Source organism: Taeniopygia guttata, chromosome 3 (genome assembly GCF_048771995.1).
Source record: "Taeniopygia guttata chromosome 3, bTaeGut7.mat, whole genome shotgun sequence".
In the NCBI taxonomy this organism is placed as follows: Eukaryota; Metazoa; Chordata; class Aves; order Passeriformes; family Estrildidae; genus Taeniopygia; species Taeniopygia guttata.
The window spans coordinates 94,587,056-94,602,857 of record NC_133027.1 but is presented as its reverse complement, the minus strand read 5'-3'; the positions used below and the strand labels follow the sequence as shown (position 1 = coordinate 94,602,857).

The window sequence follows — 15,802 nt, the reverse complement described above, 5'->3', positions numbered from 1 at the left end:
AGGTTCTAGCCCTTCTGGGTCTGAAAATTGGGTGTTGAGATGCCTTGAGCTGGTACCATCCAGCCATGATTCTCATCATGTAGGTGGAGATCATTTCACAGCTCCATGAATCCCTGCTCCTTCTGCAGGACAATGAGGAATAAGCAACCTGTGGGGACCCTCGTTGCTTTTCCTTGACGCTGCAGTTGTGTGTGGCTGCTCAGTTTCCACCTCAGTTTTGTGACCCAGCTCCAGATAAAACTGGGATCATCTAGAAATATTTGAGAGGAATTACAATTAATATACGAAGCTAATAGAGCTCCTGAATTTGGCCTGGATCAAGGTGCCTGCATGTGACCTTGGACATGGTGCAAATAGATCCCATAGGCACATCTTGCAGATAGATAAGCTCTCGTCAAGCAGCATGTTGGAAGTTTAGAAATGCCTCTTGCTATGTGTCTTCTTGTTATACAGTGTTCAGTGCTCAGTGAGGGTATCCAGATGGCTGGCTCCCTCAAAACCACTGCAAAATCCTATTCCAAATAAACAGCCCAGAGACGCTACTGAAACCATAAAGAAATCTGCAGGCTGACATGGTTTTTACATATCTGTGGGCTGCAGAAAAGCCAGAAACAGAACTATTCAGAATTGATACCTCTCTGGAAGAAACCTCCCCATCAGAGCTGTGGGTTAAAACTTAGCAAATAAAATTTGTAATGCATAAGATTCATTCTGCTTACAGGAGTTTCCTCAACATCTGTTGTGCATCCACACTGACACATATTCCCAGCAGTTCCCAACCCAATGTGGATTTTGGACTGCAAAATCAGGCAGAATCACAGCACCAGGTGGAATGGCCTCAGGCCAGTTTCTGCAGCCCAGTGAGCCTCACACAGGCTCTGAAGTAATTTCTAGGAGCCTTTGAATGACTTACACAGAGGATATATTAAATATGCCTTAGGGGAAGAAAAGCAAAAGACTGAATTATTCTAAGACCTGCAGAAGTAATATTCAAATGTCTAAGGAGTGCTCTGGTGTCCTGAATTGAACCAGGGCAGGGGATCAATTTTATCATAGCTGATGGTCTCAAGACATCAGCTAAACTTTCCCTCTTGCTCCTATAGAGGCAAACCATTTCCTTGGCTTAGATGGGAGGGAACCTACCTGAATAGTAGCAATATTTGCACAGGGCAGCAAGAACACTTGCTAAAGGGTTAAAAAAACCCCATTAAATTATGTGACCATCTGTCCCCCACAGAAGTAAGATGGAAGGAGTATTAAGGTACTTTAGAAAGTTGACTGGTGGTTCTGAAGATATTATGAAAACCTCTGTCCCCAGTACCATCTATTCAAGAGGTAAGCTCTTTTTGTCCCCCCAAGAATGGGTTTTTGCTAAGCTTTCATCCTAACCAGTGAAAGGAACAGCTGCTTCTAGTGGTGACAGAGAAATTAATCAAATGGTTGGTTAGTTGCCTTCTGGGGAAGCCCCTGTGAAGCATCAATGGTCATCCAAGAAACATTTAATTTTCATAGTTATCAATGAGAATTTGGACCAAACTTGGAAAACATACAGCTTTAAAAACCCACGTCATTTTCTGATAAGTTAAAAGGTTGGGGAAATAGACATTGGGATGACAACCAACTAGGATTTCTGACAAAAGGCAGTTACTTCTAAGACAGAAATAAAAACTATCAAAACTCAATTTTAATATCCTGAGACTGTCAGCCTTTTTCCTGACTATAAAACCATTCTACATATAATTCCTTGATTTCATTTTTCAGGGTTAGAGGTAGTTGCTACCATAAATGTGGTTACTATCACAAAGTTACACAGCAATGACATGTTTTCACTGTGGAGGATTTTAATCTGAAATAATTTATTTGGTGTGTTACAAACCACAAAAATTGATCAGATTAGGGAATATGGAGAAGAAATAATGCAGATAACTCTACCAGGTGGTAGAGTTATGGGATGAATTTGAGGGTCATCATCAAGAAAAATTCCTTGAGTTTCAGCTTTGGGGCAGCAAGATCCAACTTCTGCAGGATGTGATAAGCAGGTTTCTCCTGCAGAACAGATGTTAGTACAGATGTAGTACAGGCTGAAAAAATAAACCAACTTCCAGTGTAAGGAGTGCAGGCAGTGCCTGGATATGTGCCCATCTGGCAACTCATGGACATGGGAGTAGATATGTGGTGGTTCTTGCCCACTTTTATGGTGAGTAGAGGGGTGGCTTCCCTCCAGCTGGGCTTGGCAAGTGGCTCCATGCACACTTCAAGTCAAAGTCGATGTCAAGGAATTTGCATGTGGAAACAGAGGACTTGCTACCTTTGGCAATGAGAGGTGGAGAAATGGGTGGGTGACAATCCTGTTTTTTCATCAGCACTGCAGAAAAATGTGTTGTGCCATATTGCAGTAATTACTTGCATGGCATCAGCATTCCTGGATTTTTGTAGCCATGGCACTGCTGAAATGAGAGGATTTTTCTGTCAATGTATTCTTAAATGTTTTTTTTTCCCTGTGTGAGCTAAGTGTCTAAAGATTTTATGTTGATTTCAGACAGTTCAGTCTCACTGTCTCCTGTTACCTTTGTGTAACAGAACAGCTACCTTAAACTGAGTAGTTTCTGGATTCTGGCTGGGTAATTTTAAATTCTCAAATGGGAAGACTGGGAGATAGCATTTGCTAAATAATTAATCACATATGATCTTGTTTGCAGGCTGAATTTTTTTTTCATGTAGGGATAAATATGCTTGCATAAAGAACAATCCTTTTGCACTAATCTGTCCAGACAAAACTTTGTTGTAGCCAATATCAAACATCATGGGAAATCAACATGGCTGCAATGAATAGCTGTTAAGCATATAAATGAGGGTGCTTAAATTTTTTTTTTGGGTTATATGAAATCCAAGCTGAATGCAGCAGCAGCTCACAAAGAATGTTCTTTTTTAATATATAAATAAATCCCTGCGTGCACAAAGCCTGCATTTTATTTCTATTTAGCTTTGGATTGCTCAAGTTTATTTTTCTGGTATTTAGGAGGTGTGGAAGCATAATATTGGCCCTATCATTGCAAGCAGAGATGTAATTCTGGGAGTGGTGGGAGAGCTTGACTCATGCTGTGATTTCTTCCACAGAGCTTGAACCATGACAGCTTCTGGTCTCCTGTTCTCTCCACTCACCCCTGAGTGAAGCAGGAAGAGTATTTTATGGACGGGGGAGGGAGGCCAAGGACTTTTTTGTACCCTGTGATCCTGCTGAGGGGAGGCAGCCATGGCTCAGAACAGCTCTGGGCAAGAGCTCAGGTTACACTCCTCCTTTCCTCTAAAATGTATGGCACACCTTGCAGTGCAGCAAACAGGCAAACCTCAAAAAAAGAGGAAGCAATATGCTGCCCTCCCTCAAAGATCTTATCAGCTCATACAAGGGATTTCAAATACCTTTGGTACTCCAATTTGCTATTCTCTTCACATACCCCTTCAGACCCCAGATAGCATCTTAGAGATCTAAAAATCAGAGCCCCTGGACCTCCTGCTGGCATAATAAGATTTGTTTCCTGTATATTTGAGTGTGTCTGTGTGTGTTTAGAGCATTGAGGCTGGGAGCAGAGGGTGACGGAAGCTGATGTCAGGCTGAAGGACCTGTTTTCTTCCTAAACTGCTGGGAACACATAATTATAATTGGCACCATAAAATTTCAAAGCATCTTTCAGAATTGCTTCCACTCCATAGCAATAATTATTGCTGTACAGTCATGAGGAAACATCACATTCAAGAACGCTTGGTGTAGCTCACTTGATGAGGACATGTATTCAAAGACTAAAATAACAATAAATGGAGTTATTCCACTGAAGGCATTGAAATTCATTTGAGCTGATGCCTCAAATGTGTGTTTGTCAAATACAGGTAATGTTCAGTTATACTGTAAATCACAGACTACCACAGCTGGTGCATGCTGATGTTTCATGAAAAGGATGTGCTAATGTTGCTTCTGCTTGATTTTGTCAGCTCTATTTAGCCTTATATTGGTTGTCTATCTAACAGTGGACTGAACCTGGAAAAATGTAATGTGTTTTTCCTTATTAAATGTACATCTGGATTGCCTTGTTGCAGAGGTGTGAGAACAGGTCAGGAAGGAATCTGTCTCAGACCCTAAAGGCTTAAGCTAATTTCACTTTTTCTTATCTTTAATCAAAAAAATCAGCAGTCTATCCTTTCTGTCTGTTCCTATAGTCCTGAAAAGGTGGTGAGCTGAGCTAACATTACAAGTCAGGTCCTTAACCATCCCCTGAAATAACTGTGGTTTTGCTAACATATAAAATACTTAATTAAAAGGTTGAAAGTTTATACAACCCTCCAAACTGGGAAGCTACTTCCAATTTTTAATCATGTTTTCGAAATAGAAATGGAAGAGTCCATGGCAGTTTATTTTCACTGTAATAAATATTTCTCCTGGGTGGTTCTTCTAGGGGCTCAGAAATTGAGTGGGCTTCTCTAGTGTCTTGGCACAAAGATTGTGTGATCTTATAAAATCAACGGGATTAATAACTGGGCTTGAGCTTTGTTCCTCACCAGTAATCTCCAGCACTGGCTGAAACCTCCTGCAGCCTCCAAAGGGACTATTGGCCATGAAGAGGCAGTGTTTGACTGCCTGAATCACTGGTGTAGCATTTGTTCCACTCCTTTTTGGCCAGTATTTAAGTGCCATGTCTGCTGAAATGTCTTCTCCCAGTGTAAGCCAATTGGTACTGGGGCTGGAACAAGCTGCCCCTTCCCAAATGAGCCCTGGGAGGTGTTTGGGTGAGCCCCAGCCAGAGCTGAAAAACACAAAGGGGAGATCTGGTAGGCAATGCAAGGTGCTCAAACAGTTATCATTTTCCAGGACACAAGCTGAATAAGTGTATCCACCCTTCTGCAAACAGCCTGGGAAGCTGGTGAAAGGAACCGGTAGTTCTAGAAAAGAATTAAATAACCTAGAAGTGCAGCTTTGGCTACCAAGGGAAATATTCAATTTTGATTTTTAAAAAAAAAAAAATTTATTGCTCAGTATAATTTTGCCTGAAGTATTCTCACATTGTTTCTGCTCTTGAAAGACGGTATGTGGGAAAATTAGATTTTGTCCAAGGGTATGAGTTTGTCTGAAGACCATTAGTGAGAGTGCATGTCACTAAGAAAGCACTGGGTTCCCTCTTTATGGCCTTCTGCTTTTCCTGCCATGAAGGAAAAACATGAGATATGTTTATCATTTGGGTTTTCATATGTCAAAACTATGAAAAAAAAGGGGATGCAGAGAGGGACCAGACCACATTACCCTCTGCAAGTCCTGCAGTATTTTGTCTCCACAGACACTTCTCCTTGGCTCAGTTTCTTGGGTTCATCAGTGCAGCTGTGTGACAAAACTTTGCAGGAGGTGTCCCTAAAGGAGTTTAGTTTTGACAGTAACGTGCAATAAGTTGAGGAACGTCAGTGAGATGGTCTCCAAACTGTCAGAGATAAAAAATTAGGGATAAAAATATTGTTTTTATTTTTCTTCTTTTTTCTTTTTTGATTTATAATTGGCTTCTAATTTCAACATTTTAAAGCATTTTAAACATCCACCCTAATGCTAATTGACTCACAGTTGGGTAGCATGATGAGCAGATGCCACTTACCTGTTCCTTGGCACCCCGAGCAGATACCACCTGCCTTCTACAAGGCATCATAAACAGATTCAACATGTTCATTGGCAGTGTGAGACAAAAACACCTTCTGTATTCGCTGGAAAAATTAGGAGTTGCCACTTGCCCTCTGCTTATTGTCTTGAACAAAGAGTGGCACATACTTTCTGCCTTGTGTCAGCAGCAGAGATCAGAGATTGCCATTTATCTCAGATGCCTTTAGGTGCACGTGGTGTCTCATTTTTCAAGAACAATTAGGTGTAGAAGAAATCATCCCAGCAGTAACAGTACTGCCTGGAAGCCCAGTTTCAGATCTGTTCTTGAGGCTGCTGGATTTTTTCCATAAGTAAAAGTTCAGGAAATCTGCCAGCTGAGGTCAAGTCATCATTTAACTTGGCTTGTGAATTTAATTTATGGTGGTGTTGTAAAAAGCTTGAAGGATCTCTGAGTGTTTTGGTCAGAGGTTCTTGATGGTTTTGAGATTTGCTTTCTCCCTCAACTAGCTGATCAATTGGTGGCCAAAAAAGGAGTTCAGGTTGCAGTGAATACAAATGTTGGCTGGAATGGGCCACTGGTAGCTCCTTTGCAGCAAATGAAACCTGTAGAATTTGCTGGAATTAAAAGCTTGAATAGATATAACCCAAAAAGTCTGGAGAACAAACCAGAGTGTCCTGGAGGTGTTCTAGCTGTCCTGTGAAATGGTGTGAGAAGGACAGAATTCATCAGGGATTTTTCTGAGTGAAAGACCCTCGGTTTCATTCTCATTCATGTAAGGTGTGCAAAATGGGAAAGCACTGCCCATTATTTACATCCTGCAGGTTATCAGTCCCTGGTGCTGCGGCAGAGAGAATTTTCTTAACCAATCCCTTAGGCTATGTATTTCATTTTGTCTTTCTCCACAGCTCTCCCTTTGCTGTCAAGCAGTAAATACACTTGTTATGTGTCCCCACTCCAGCAAATGACAGATCTTACCCTTAAGTACTATCGCTCATTAAGATGTCACTCCTGCCTCTCCTGCCCAAGGCAGGAGCCTCCAATATCTTTGCCTTACTGGTGCTGCAAATGATTCCCTGTCTTCTCCCATGCTGCCTTTCATTCTTGGATACACTTCCTGTAAAAATTCATAAACCCACTCATTATTCTCCTTTAAATCCCTTTTGAAAGCTCTCCTAGGCCATGTTACCCACAAGAAACTCCTTGATAACAGACCCCTGGGTTTAGAGACCATGGCTCCTTGCAACAGCCTTGGTGTTTTCTCCCAGCAGGTGACAGGGTTCTGTCACCTTCATTTCTTCTCCCTTGTGAATAGTGGAATTTAAATATGACCCAGGCTGGATAGAGCTCCTGCAGACTCGGAGCAGATGCTGCAGAAGTATTTGTCTCCCGGAGATGCCAAAAGAAGCTCTCCTGGGCAGCACCAGAGCCTAAACCAGAGTGGCAGCCCAGAGGGATGGCATGCACACGCCTTGTTTGAGCCAGGACAAAGCCATCTCAATTTGTTTTTTCCTGTTGCCAAGTTAAAGCTCAGTTCCAGCTTTGCACTTCTACACAGCTGTTACAATTAGGAGCTGGGCCCTCTAAACTACTGATGTAGCTTTCATTTCAAACATTCATGATGCTGGGAGAGCAATGTTAAGCTGTGCAGCAAATGTCCGGCAAGGCGTGTGGGCAACAAGATGCAGCTAATACAGAATTTCTGAGGATGCAGGCATCTATTTGAGCAAGCTCTTGGGCACATCAAACTGTCACATAAGATTTCCGTGACGAGTTGGCATGAAATTCAAATTATGGGCAACCCTTGCTTTCCAGTCTGCTGACAATTTATTGGGAATTGCTCTGAGTCTCTGCTGCAGGCCACTCCTTTAGCTTAACATGACCTGACAGACAGTACCCATCACTGTGCTTCACAACACAAAACATCACACAGTGCCTCTGAAGAGAGAAGGGGGCAGTCCCGGGGGTAGAAATGCTTTTTAAAGGCTTTATAGGGAAAGAAGAGTCTTTATTCACAAATGCTTAGGATGAAGGCACTTGGCTTTAATTCCCCTCTATACCCTCAGGAAACTGGTGATGTGCTTCTAATGCAAAAATTACCACCAGTACCATCCTGCACCATGGGTAACGCTTGGGACAGGAGGATATTCAATGACCAAATCAATTGCTTGCCTTGTGGCAGCACAGTGACACCCTCAGCCCGGTGACATCTCCTGGGGTATTACACTCCAGGCATGCCCCAAGAGCAGCAATTCCCAACCAGGGCTCATATGGCTCTCAAACTGAAACATGCCTCCAGCCCCTTCTTCTGCAATGCAAATGTAAATTGCATTTAAACTCTTCTTCCTAATTTAATTAGGAAGTAATTTAAATCTCAACTTTCTCTCCAGGTCTGCATGTGCTGCATCAGGAAAAGGCCGTGCCCAGAAGGGTAGTTTGGCACAACCTTCTCCTTTGTGTATGAAATATCTAACTACATTTCAGACTTCACTATAATTTATTTTGATCTTACCTTCTCTGCTTCTCCCCCCCCCGCCCCCATATATTATGTCCTAAAAAGTCTGCGCAGCTTAATATGTGATAAAACTTTTTGCCACACTCTTTTACAAGCAAGTTTCAAATGAGATCAAATAAGAAACTTAGCTGACTCTGCCCAATATCTCAGCAAGCTTGGGTCCTCCCAGAAGGTCTGTACCTATAAATACCACATTTCTGCAAGCTCAGTAGCAAAGCATAGACATGGAAATGTGAGCTGGCCTCCCTGAACCTGGCAGTGGCAGGCACACCAGCTGCATTTGCAGGCAGTTGCATTGCTTAGCGAGTAGGCACTTTGGAGCAGCTCCACTTGAAATGATCTGGGAAAGCCACAACCCTCTGCCTGACCACTGTGCCAGAAAAGATGTTGGTGGGTCCCTGGAAAGAACAAGTGTGCTTTTTCCAGTTTCACCACAGCTATGGAAATAGAAAGGCATGGCACTTTTTTGGCCAAGGGAGTGCCAGCATTTTGGTAGGGAGGGATGAGGGGCCACTGGTGTGATCGGAGCAAAGAAAGTGCAGCATCAGTGGCCTTGCATGCAAAAGGCTGTGGAGCTGTAGGAGGGACAGAGTGCTCTGCATTCAGCAGCTGTGCTGCTCTGTCTGTGCAGAAAGTGGCAGCCTGCATGTCTGGGGATGTTGGCTCATGATGGGTTCAGCTCAAAAGCAGAGTCACGGTAAAGTGATAAGGGAGTCCTGAGGCATCATTCTGACTGAGTGGAATTAAGGTCTTATGTGGATTTACATTAATTTACCAATTTCTGATTTTCAGGACGTGTCTTTTCCTGAATTTAAAAGTCCAATCAACCAAACTCAGCTCTTCACTTTGCAAATCAATCCCTCCTTCTCTCTGACGGGAATAAAATCGTTATTTGTAAGAGTTAGGATAATACAGGGAGCTATAATTACCATCCATATTTTCAGTTCATGCTACAGCAGGGTGAAAAGTCCATGTAATTTTCGAGTGTTCTCTACCCTCTTCTGTTTATACTCTCCTGGTAGTGAAACACGTGCCAAAATCCTGCACAGACCAGGTATTCCGTTTGAAAAGTCCTGCCAGGTTTACTCTATGGAGGTGGTGATAACTCTCTGAGTACTTGATTCAGGTCCCTCTCTGCCTGACTCTTGCAGCCCCTTCTGCCCTGACCCCAAAAGCTGACCCCTGGCTAGTGGAGTTCAGATGCTGCTGAGAGCAGCTCTCATTTTTCCCTCCTGACAGAAATGTGCCAGAGCTAAGGTGAATGCTCGGGAATTAAGTCTCTAATCAGAAACATGGTTTCAGTGTGCAACTGAGCCTAGGACACATGGGAAAGGATTTTCCAGGTCTAAGTCTGTGGAGCTGCAGGGATGGGGCTCAGGGGCCTTCCAAGGGCAGGGACAGAGCACATAGAGGACATGCAGGACAGGAGTATAATGTCACATGGATGTGCTTTCCCAAGTCCAGCTCACAGAAGGGAACAGAAGCCCTGTGGGATTCAAGGACACCTAGGTCCAAGATCAAGAGCCCCCCATCCTTTTGTTTGTCAGTTAGAGGAAAGTAGAGCACAAAAGTTGCTATGCTGTTATTCTTCCTATCTCGCTTGCCTCCCTACCCACACATTGTTTTTAAGCTATTCTTACCCTCATGTTCCCCTCTGTTCTTCATGTGAGTTCTCTGAGTTTTTCAACCTGTCTCATATCCCATTTCCTCCTTGTGCCCATCCCACATTTGCTTACCTTTCCCTAATCCTTCCCTGCAAGAATTGGTCACTTTCTCTTTGAAACTACTTCTAATCATCTTCTGTTCTGCTCAGATCACATCTCCCACAGATAAAATTCTGTAATGAAACCCCTTTTGACAGTCAGGCGGTTAATTAATTTTTCTTTCCCAGGCTGTGAGCTGATGCTGACTGGGTGTAGGTCAGATTTGGTGGCTACTACATGTGCCTCCAGGCTGCCCAGTGGATGTGAAATCTGGCAGCTAGACAGCCTTTGGCCTACGTTTTGCAATTTGTTTGGTTTATGAGCACCAGGCTCTATCTCTTCACAGAACTTATCTCTTCACTGGGTGCTGTTGGAAATGGTGCTGTCATCAGGTGTGTTGTAGATGCCATTAACTGAAGTAATTGTTATTTGACCCCATTGTGTGGGAAGTGTGAGAGTTCAAGGAAGCCTCTGAGGATGACTGGGCTGTCACAGTGACTGATGGAAAGGATGAGATCTGACTGCCTGATCCTTGGGTAGGTATGAGAAGGACAGTGTGGTGCTCTGCCACCCTGTCGCTCCTTTTAGCTGTGCTCTAATGTCTCCAGGTGGAACTCAAACCATTTCTTTTACAGGCCCCAGGTAAAATAAATTAGCACCTGAGTACTTTGAATACTGACTTTTAAACAGAAGAGGTTGTTCCCCTTAACTTGGTGAGTGCATCTTTCCCTCAGTCTTATACCTGGTGTTTTCCTGTAGTGGTACCAGTCAGGTTTAGCTGGGGAGCTGTGTTAGGAATTGTGAACTTCTGAAGATCTTCTCACAGTTCTGGCTATGGCTCAAATAAAGATACTGACTTTGGGGTAGAATTGCTATCCCCATAGAAAGAAAGTAATGTGATGATAAAGGTAAAATTGGTGGAGTGGAGGGAAATGAATAGGGAAATGAGCAGGTGGCATTCACCCATTAAAGGGTCTCTGGGGAAATCTATGATGGTGATAGAGCTCCTTTAAATGGTATATTTGGGTGAGCACATCTGGTGCCCAGGGCAGAGCCTTAGGATGAACCACCAGCTTTACTGGTCTGGAAATGATATTTGGAATCTACATCCAGCTCTTTATTGATGTGGTAACTTCGTTCAAATTAAGCTAATTAACTCAAGTGATAAAATCTGAGATAGATGCACTCAGGTATATTCCTGACTGTTCATGAAAATGGAATGAAATAAAAATCTTAATTATTCTAGCTTTTTGAAGTTTAATGAAATAAATCCTATTTTATAGGTTTTTCAAACTAGATGATAGTAGACAATAAAAATAATGCGACTGGAGTGGACTGGATAATAAATGTCATCCTAAACACCCAAAACAGTGGGCCAAAACCTCCTTCTCTGCATTTCAAAAGTATCAAGTTTTTCCTCAAACCTATTAGTGTGCAAGGGAGGTGCATAACTAAGGTGCAAGATAGTGGAGACAAAGAATCATATTCCTGAAATAATACTGATTCCTTAAAATGCTCTAAAATTAATTCCCTATGTATATGTATCAGTTTATATCTTCACTTTCATAGTCTTGAGCTGAGTAATTACCAATAAAATAGTGGGTGATCAACTTACAGATCAAAATCTGTGAGTGTGGTATTGCTGCCAGTGAGGTGACTCTTCCTTCTACAGCTGGCTTGAGCATTTGGCTTTGGAGTAAGCAATGCCACCTTGTGTTCTTGTTCTTCACTCTTTTCTTTCACTCTTTTATTTTATTTTTATTTGTTTTGTGGTTTTTTTTTTTCCCTAATTTCACAGTTCTTCTCTGATTATCACACACACAATGGCACTGCCTTTGTCCTCTGTGGTTGAGTTCTGGGTCACCGACTCCTTTCCACTGCACATTTGTTCCCTTGTGATTCTCCACTTTCTCCTCCACAGAGCAGCAATGGACACAAGCAATCAGCTTCCTCTCTTTCTGCCCATGAGGGTCTCAAGCAAATATCTTAGAAGAAAAAGGGACAAACAAAAGAGCCTGGGATCCTCCTCTGCTTGTTGGTGAGTCCATGAGATACTCTGGTGGGAGGGAGATGGGCAGGCAGAGTGGCCGGAGGGAGGCAGCTCAGAGATCCCTCCTTGAGGCATCCCTGGGGACTGGGAAGCAGCTCTGTCTGCTCCTCTCTGTTTCTGTGCTCTCCTGGAAGCCTTTGCTCTTGGTCACTGTCAGAGGAAATAAGCTGAAGAGCCCTGAGGCTCCTGCAGAGAGCAGGGAAACGCTGCTGTCCGGATCCCTCAGGCACTGGAGGGGACCCAGACTCTGAGTGAACAACTGCATTTCTTCCTCAGAGGCAGAAAGGGGTTCTCAAATCAACCTCTGTCCTCCTGAGGGTTTGCACAAGCATTTTCAGCCACATCCAGGCAAAGTTTTGCATGGCTGGCTGAGTCTTGCAGCTCTTTTCAGATTAGAGAGATGCTTCTGCCTGGCCACAAAGAAATGATAGAGCAGGGAGAGCACAGTGAAATACTTGGCATCTTTGCTCAAATTGTCTTCTCCTGGCCCTGGGAATCAGAGATGTGCCACTGGATACAGTGTATAGAATTCTGTTTTATTTTAGGAATAGCCAATGGAAATGCCTGTAGCAGGGCAGGAATGCAAGCATGTGAGGCATAAAGTGGAGGACCAGGGCATGTAAAAAGAAAGCAGCAGCAGAAAAATTAGGAAATAAAATATTCTGGAGATTATTTTAAAATAAACCCATGGTATATTAGAAGGAAAATATTAAATTTATCAAATTTGGGTTCTAACCTGCTGAAGTCAGTCCTGTACTCACTTTAAATGCTGCCCCAAAGCAAACTTCAGTGAATGCTGAACTTTGTGCAAAAGAAACAACCACACACTGATACTTCAGAGCCATGGTCATTCTCACTTGTTACCAACTTTTAAATATGGCACTATGTTACTATCTTAACAAATATATTACTGTGTTCTGTATAGATGCAGAAACTGCAAAGGGAATTGTTTTCTTTTCCCACAGAAATTTGATGTAATCAGTAAATTCTGACCAAATATTTAGTCTACAGACTAAAACTAATTTTCTTCCAGAAGTAAGGCACAAAACTTGGCACTGAAAAATAAGCTTATAGCCATGGCTGTGATAATCTGATTTTAGAATGAGCACTCATCTTTTTCTTTACCCTGAGAATGATAGACAGGTAAGAAAATATCTTGGCTGTAGCTCTCTATTCCAGCTGGCAGAAAGAATTCACTTACCTTCCACCAGAATTTCCAATAAATCTATATTTAGTATCGTTCATAGTCTATAACTTGATGAAATTACTTTCCTTCATGAATGTGCAATAAAGTCTGACAGTGAAATATGTAAGAACATTAAATTCTCAATGGCCATGTTATGAGCAAAGGTGATCCAACAAAAAATAATATACTTTAAGGAGCAGACAGCAGGGCCCTGTCTCTGATCTCATTGACAAGGCTTAACAGTGGTAGACCTCTCTTTACATTAGTAAAATCATTCATTTATATGGATGTATGGGAGAGAAGTTCTTTTTTCCACGGATGTGCCTCTCCTCTCCCACACAACATTTCAAATGTTTGATTTTACTAGTGTAAAGTGTATTATTTTTTGTTAGATCACCTTTGTTCATAAGGTCTAATTTAGTGTAAAGCCAGAGATAGAAATTAATGAAAGAAGAGAAATGTGATACAGGCTGAAAAAATTATTATCACCCCACCCAGAAAAAATATTCCCCTCAGGCAGACTACGATTTTCCCTATGCAATTCCCTATTTATGTTTGGAAAGCTAAAATTCTGCTGTTTCTTATAGAGAGGAGGATTTTACTGTTGGTAGTCAAGTTTCTCTGAGTCCCTGGTGGTTATTATCTACTCCTCTGACGTGGTTAAAGATCTACTTCTATTTTAAGAAGTAAGAAAAAGACTAGAATTTACTTGAGGATTAGGGTTTAAAGTGATTGATGTGCTCACGTGTATTTTCTTATAACTGGGTATTTTACATATTCTCTTATTATCTCCACTCTCCCTAGGAAAACTGTGTGTCCTTGCACAGCCTTCTGCTTTTCTCTCTCTCTTTTAATTGTGTGTGTTTATTGGATTTCATTTCTGGAGGACCCCTTACAGAAAGGTTTTTCATATCCTAGTTAAAAGGTGCTACCCTTTTATCACCCAGCTAAGGCTGAAATCCAATTTGAGCTCTCCCATGTGGTGCTCTTTATTTATGGTATCATTCCAGTTTGTTTCAGAAGAGCAAACCCTCTGCAAAACTTTCAGGATACTTATCTAGCAAGCACTGTCACTTAGCTGTGGCTGGGCTCCAATCTGATGCCTTAAATACTAGCCTCACATAAAGATAATGCTTTTAATCAGAAAAGGGAGACAAGTTGTAAGAACTTGTTCACAATATGTGCCAGCAGGGAACTGCGGTGGAATCAGGACAAAATCAGAGTCTTTGTTTCCAGAGAGGTTCGGTCCTTGGGCTCCGAAGGCTTGGAAAGAGCATGACCAGGTAACTGCAGGAAGAGGAAGGGTGAGCCTGAGCTGCCCAAACTCGTCCTCCGTTCCTGCTCCCACCCTTCAGAAAATGTCAGTCTGGGGGTCCTCAGCTCTGCAGAGACAAGAGGCAAAAGCAGGGGCAGGGGTGAGAGTTACAGTGCGCCCAGGCCATATTTTCCCCCCTTTCCCTGGGACCCCTGTAACTCTGATCAGATAAGCCTGGTTTCCTCCTTCCAGCCCCAACAGGGTTGGGGGAGAGCCAGAGAAGCCCTCCCTGTCCAGAGCCTAGATAAGGTGATGCCCCTTCCTGTTTGCCCTCTCTTGGCCCCGCTTTTTCCCCTAGACATCATAGAATTAAGAGCTGGAAAACCACATTGGGGTAAGAACCTCTTTTGGAATCTTTGCCCGTCTCCTGATGTTCCTTCCCCTCAAGGTCTCGGATCTCTGGGCTAGCCTGATAATTTAGGGGCTGAGAGGGGAGAAACGTCAGGTGAGGGCTGCAGCAGTGCTGGAGTGGCACAGATCTGCTCTCCAGCACTGCTTGGGTGTTGGAAGTTTGCTGTGGCAGAGGTTGAAGCTGATGAGCCAACAGAGCTCTACTGCAAAGTGTCTGAGGTTCATCAGCTGCCGTGGGAGTTGTGGGCCAATTTATTTTTCCTCTTCTTGTAGGTTAACACTGGGTTTTCAGAGGAAAGGTGTCAGTTGAGGGAATTTGGAAATAGCTGATTAACCCGGTTTGCCGATTGTCTTTCAATTGCAGCTGACATTTCTAATGTGATATTGCAGGTTTAGTTTCAGCATTTCCTCTTCTATGAAGGATCAGATAAGAACAGACAGAATTACTCATTGCATTAGTGCAGGATTTACATATATGACTGTAAATTCCTGACTGGTATGTATCAGCCACTTTTGCATTGTGGTAATTTCTACAAGCTCAGAGTGATATACTGCTGATGTGTGAAAAAAACTCTTAAAAATAAACAGCCTAATATCCAATCCAAATTTCTGAAGGAAACATAAAAGCATAGTAATTTTCCTAAGATTGATGAACTTCTATTGGAGTCAAACCTCTCCTCACTATCTCTGTGTTTTCCCTATAAAGGAGTGTACAGGGAAGCAAAATCCTTACAGTTTAAAAGAAGCAACTTTCTGTGACAAGATAAGGATAATTTTGCAAGTTATAGTTTTAAATAGGAAGAATTCATTAATCATAAAGCCTAGTTTAGCCTTCTATAAAACATAAATATTAATTGACTTTGAATAAAAGGCAAATCAGAAGGTTTTATCCTTAAAACCCAGCTAGGTTTAAGTATGTATTCAGTTGCATGCATCTAAAATAACAATTCTTACATAAAACACTCATAATGATTAAAATACAATTCCAGACCTTGCTGCTTTAGTCCTCTTGGAAGTTTTTAGTGATATGGAAAAACAGAAGTGCTGATGAT

The 15,802-nt window shown here is 42.3% G+C and overlaps 1 long non-coding RNA gene across 2 annotated transcripts in view; it reads left to right on the top strand.

Moving 5' to 3' along the window:
- Window positions 1-15,802, top strand: part of LOC140683782 (uncharacterized) — a 145,309-nt gene that overhangs the window by 72,644 nt on the left and 56,863 nt on the right. For both annotated transcript variants that reach the window (XR_012055255.1, XR_012055256.1), the window contains exon 2: window positions 11,770-11,886. This is a non-coding gene — a long non-coding RNA (uncharacterized lncRNA). The remainder of the gene's footprint in view (window positions 1-11,769; window positions 11,887-15,802) is intronic.